Source organism: Pantherophis guttatus, chromosome 1 (genome assembly GCF_059756535.1).
Source record: "Pantherophis guttatus breed Tessera chromosome 1, ASM5975653v1, whole genome shotgun sequence".
Taxonomy (NCBI): Eukaryota; Metazoa; Chordata; class Lepidosauria; order Squamata; family Colubridae; genus Pantherophis; species Pantherophis guttatus.
The window spans coordinates 85,118,781-85,124,780 of record NC_142063.1 but is presented as its reverse complement, the minus strand read 5'-3'; positions in this window follow the sequence as shown (position 1 = coordinate 85,124,780).

Sequence of the window (6,000 nt, the reverse complement as noted above, 5' to 3'; positions counted from 1 at the left end):
TCAGCCCTCTGAGTAGTCCATATGCATAAAAGGATACAGTAATTGAGAGGGATGAAGGAAGGGAAGGGAAATTAGAGTAGGAGTGACGGTTAAGAGAGGGAGGAAGAGAGGAGGAGAAGGAGAAAGGAAGAGGAAGTAGGGAGGAGAAGAAGAGGGGGGGAAGAGAAAGTAAGAAGGAAAGAAAAGAGAAGTGGTAGGTTTGAGGAGAAAGATTGCTGTACAATAAAAAAGATGAAAGGGAAGAAAGCCAACCCCAAACAAATATAAAGATATTAAGATAAAGAATGAATTGTTAAACTTTAAAGAATAAAAGAGAACAAATATGAATAAATAGCAATAATTAGAAACACACATACATACAATGTATTTTCTTTGAACAGAATATTTGGCTGGTTCACAAATTTAAACAGTGTTTAGTCATTTCAATTAAATTTACAATTTCTATATTTCCTTTTTGCCATATTTATTCCTCATCTATTTTTTTAAAAAAACAATATTACCCTTCATCCTCATCTCTAATCTTAATCAAATTCAATTTTTCCCTTCTATTCTATTTTATACCCCTTCCCATTGTCATCTATTTTTATATCCATCCTCACATTGGTTAATTATGTAATTATGTAATACAGTTGTTTAATACAAATTCAACATTTTAATATAAATCAATTAGTTATATAACTATCTTTTTTGTATATTAATCAATATGAACATGAATATTCCAATTATTTCCATGCAATCCAATTTCTTACAAATCAATTAATTATACTTACCAATAATAATAAACCAAATAATTTCCCCCATATATTCCTCCAAACCACAACTTAACCATTTCTGCTTTCAACACAGTATACAATTAATAATATCTCAATTATTACAATTCCCTAGTTAAAAAGAGCTTTTTTTTCTTTTGTGTTTTAAAATCTTGAACTCTCCTCTTTTGCCCTAAATAATTTTCCATTGTTTGCACTTACCTTTTTTGGTGAGGAAAAGGAAAATAAATCTGCTGCCTAATTTTCCAACGTTGCAAGCAAACCGCAAAGCCAACAGCCTGTTTTACTTCCAGTTTCGTTTTGAGCTTGGTTTGCACAAAGAGGAAAAAAAAACTGAGCAATTTAGCAAGAGCAGAGCCCTGTGCAAATCAGCTGAGAGGGGGAAGCCGAGCTAATTAACGTAGGGCGGCCCTTTGAAGCCCCGCGGCAAGAGTTTAAACAGGTTTTTTCCCTCTAGCCATCAGCGGGGATTCAGGAGGCAGCCGGGAACCAGGAGGCAGAATGAAAAATCGGGACTTTTTTAAAACGCCGCGGGACGCGGGACAAATTGCTCAAAAGCGGGACTGTCCCGCCAAAAGCGGGACGTCTGGTCACCTTACCCTATGATGCACCATTTCACCCAGCTAAACATCATAGTAACAAGAGTTTTAGGAGTACACACCAGTGGTGAATTTCAATTTTTTTTACTAACGGTTCTGTGGGCGTGGCTTGGTGGCGTGGCTTGATGGGTGTGGCAGGGGAAGGAAACTGTAAAATCTCCATTCCCTCCCCAATCCAGGGGAAGGTTACTGCAAAATCCCCATTTCCTCCTGATCAGCTGGGACTTGGGAGGCAGAGAATAGATAGGGGCGGGGCCAGTCAGAATTTTTACTACCGGTTCTCCAAACTACTCAAAATTTCCACTACTGGTTCTCCAGAACTGGTCAGAACCTGCTGAAACCCACCTCTGGTATACACTACTATATATTACTTTAACAGGCACTAAGAATAATCTAAGCTTGATCTCTTTCATGGACTGGGGACTTCTCATTAAGGGTTTGGTTAGGTTCTATCTAGGTTCATGTACAATGCCATAATCAATCACACTGATATTCTAATCTATTCAAATAATACTGGTATTTATGCAAGACTAAAGCTGTACTGGCCTCTATCACATGATAGTTCAGAGAGATGTAGCAAGATACTGTTATTTTTCCTGGAAGTATGTATGAGATTAAACTTTAACCATGCCATTTAACTGTGTTTTTATTGAAACTTATATCTGCCTCATCTACTTATCAGAAATGATTTATTTTTATGTTTCTGTTGAAGCTCTGACATATGGAAAAGTTTACAATTGGTTGACAAATGTAAATTGCTTTGTGTGTACCATTACAGGTAGTCCTGCAATTTATGACCACAATTGAGTCCCAAATCATATTGCTAAGTGAGACATTTGTTAAAGGAGTTTTGCCCCATTTTACAATCTTTCTTGCTGCAGTTGTTAAGTGAATCTGGCTTTCCCATTGACTTTGATTGTCAGAACTTCTCAAAAGATGATCATGTGACTCTGGGACAGTGCAACCATCATAAATATGAATCAGTTGCCAAGCATCTGAATTTTGATCACCTGACCACGGGGAATGCTGCAATGGTCATAAATGTGAAAAATGGTCATAAGTCACTTTTTTCAGTGCCATCGTAGCTTTGAACAGTCACTAAATGAACTGTTGTAAGTTAAGGATTACCTGTATTATCACATTCCTGTATGTGTAATGTCATAAAATTATAAAGCCCTGGGAAAACTATTATCCAATTCTTATAATTTAAAGTTATACTTCTGAAAAAAAGTAGAGCAAATAACTTGCATTACAGAATATTTTAAAAAATGGGGTCAGTTTGAATGAAGGATCTAACAATACAGTTCAGTCATTTAAGGTAGCTAAACACATGCAATGTTTAGCTATCTAGAATAAAAATATTCTTCTAGTCTAGAGGAATTAAACATTTTTTTCTGGTGCAAAAGAAGAGAAGAAAGCAACAGAAGCAGGGGAGATTTTCATTATCTATTGTAACCACAGATATGGAATTATTTTCAAATAGACTTTGTCTTCAGTAAGTACTGAAGATCAATAGACTTGAGTATAATTCTGATAAATAGTGTGCTGCTAGTTACTGATTCACTGATCCAGAGAAAGATATACAAAAGATGACGCTTCAGATGAAAGATTTTATACTGTCCCAGGAACAATGGCTGAACAGGCTTCTTGGTGGGCCTGTTTGCAGACTGCAATATTTTATACAAGAATAATTAACCTGCCCTTTGTAACTCATGGGGGGCAATCTTTGAAAACTGTTTGAAAATAGCAATTATTATTAGCTTTTGACAGTTAAACTATCTTTCTCTAATCCAAATTTTGGAATAGTTTTCTCGTGGTTATCAGTTGTACTCCTCTATTTTTTCAGCTGATGGATGCTAAAACTTCATATATTAAATAGATTTTAAGATTAGAGTTTATTTTTTCCACTATTTTGTTGCTTCTTGAAATATTAAGAGTTTTCACTATACTATTTCCTAGAGTTCAATAATGTTTAATTGTTCATGTTTGTTTTGGCTTAGTAGATTTAATGATTTCAATGAATTTACTTATTACATAGAAATTGTAAGCCATTTTGGATATTAACTTGATTGAAACGCAGAAAATCTGATCAAGGGCCTGACCTGGTCACACACCAGACACAATCTTTTTGTCAGAGCAATGGCAACATTTGATCTGGTGGGGGATTTAACATCATCCCCATTATGGTCAGATCACACCTTTGAAACTATCTTATGCCACCCCTCAGGGAGACCAGATCAATTCATGTAATCCCTCCTTGAGGCTGATAGACCCGAATGGGTTAGGGTTAGGGATATCCCAGGGGGTTTATTGTATGGCCCTCTCAAAGCCTTGGTAACCACCAGGAATCAAAAGATGGCTGGGGCTTTGGACAGATTTTGTAAGGTCCTGCCTCACCAGTCTTCTCAAGAAAGCAGAACTCTTGAAACATGAGGCATTTTAAAAAGAGCTTTTATTGGAAGACAGTGATACCAGAGATTGTGTAGGCAGAATCTGAATTTCTCGTGCCAGAGTGTTAGGTTAAATTGCTTCTTTCGAGACCCCTCCCAATGTCCAGTTCAACTGTGAGCCAATCCCAAGATGCGAAGATGTGAGAACTTCAGGCTGAGAGGGTGATAACAGGTACCATGATCTCATTCCTCTGGTGTTGAGACAAAACAGATGGTCCCAGGCATATTCTCCCCCCCCTCCTATTTCCCAAAAGGTACATCAAAGCAGAAAAAGGAATAAAGGAAAACCCCTCCCACCAGAATGGCAGCATCCAGATAGAGATCTATGGGATCTGACAGATTTGTGCCTCTGTGGCTTTTCTTGATCCATCATTCCCAATGCTTCCTGTGGTTCACAGAGGAGTTATGGGATCCGAAAAGAGTTAAGAGATGCCTAGAGCGCCACTGAAAGGAAATGAAGGGTGACTCCAACAGGACATGACTTAGAGCCACTATTAAAGCCTACCTCATGGTGATAAACCCTGCGCATGTCCAAGATGGTGGACCTCCAAGGGGCTCGCTGGTGAGGCCGATGAGGGAACGGAGGACTTTGGGAATGTTGAAGGCTGACTTAGCGATCTTGGGCCCCACGTTCGGCATGCCGAAGGTCTGGCGGTTCGGATGAGCCATCCCTTGTCAGGATCGGCTCATGGATGACTCCGCAGCCGCGATGCCCCGGAGATCGGGCGATCTATTCTGCGGCCCGACCAAAGGAGGTGAAGGAGATAAGGGGGTTGAGAGAGCCAGATGGAGAGCTGAGGGAGCCGAGGGAACCGTCTCCAGCGACCCAAGCCCCCTATGATGCTATGGCGGCCGGAAAAGTGATCGGCTGCCGGAGGGGGGTGCGGGAAGCTGATGGCGTCGAAATCAGCACCCGGAAGCTCTTAGGCTACATCAAACGGACATTTAGCCCAGACTTGAGGATTGGGGGCTGTATGGCCCAGCTGTTAGCTGAGGCCTGAAAATCCCTCTAAACAGACCTGGACCTGGGAAGAGCGTGGCAGAGTCTTCCTGAGAAGATGGGTATGATTTCGGGGGTGAATTGGTCCAGAAAATCGAAAGGCGGGTGAAATGATAGAGGGGGATTGATGAATAGTCATCTGGTCTCCCCCTTGGATTCACTCTCCGCCTTATGAAATGGCCTTCCCCTGTTGCTGCCCGGACTCTCTGTTTGTAGTCGGGTCATTTTTTTTCCCCATCACCTCTGACTCTGGGACTTTACTACCACCCTCTTTGGACTTATTGCCGTTTGATCTTTATCTTCTCTTTGATGCTGGCTGTTCTATCCCTGCCTCCCGATTACCGCCTTTTGGCCTTGGCTCGGGGGAAGGGAGATTGCAGGTTTGGAGGGAGAAGCTGAGAGTCCTGGACAATGGCTGCTGTTCCATCTGCAGGAAAGGAGTTGAACTCTGTTGGCTTTGTGTCATCCAAACGCTGTGAGAGAACGGCTGTGGCCATCTGCCTGCACTGCAGCTATTTGATCCGGACGCCCCATCGCTGTGAGAGAGTGAGGGGCCCCAGCTTCGCTCATATCTAACCGTATTGCTATCTCCCGCCTCTAGGACCATCGCTGACACCCAGAGTTACTCTCCCCTACCTCGTCACACTTATATGGCTTACACCTTGGCAGATCTGCTTGCACTGCAAGATGCTCCCCTCTCGCGGCGGTGGCCTTCCACTCTATCGAAGGTCTACCTCAAGGATGGGCTTTGGAGCCCCGAGAGGTGGCATGTTCTAAAGCGGGGATTGAGGGGTTTTTTAATCAGGGCTTTTAATGATTTTTTAAGGGAACTGGGAGGGCGACCAAGGGGGATGGGGGGGTAATCCACCAGGGTCGGAGCCGAGCCCAGCACGGGTAACAGTTGGAGGGTGCAGGACAAGGGGCTGGGGAGGTGATGGAGGGCCATCCTAATGAGAGTTGTACTATCAGCACGGTGGATGGGAGGGGCAGATATGGCGGGAGCAGGGGGCCATATCATGTGTTGGGGGCGCGCACTCGCTGTTTGAGAGCAATTGTGCACTCCGGTCCCCAATGCTCCTCTCGGGTACTAGGTTGCACAGATATTCAGGACCTGGGCCTTGGCTGATACTGTGCAATGCCAGGTCCGTGGTAAATAAGGCCCCCCTCATTTACGATCTCAT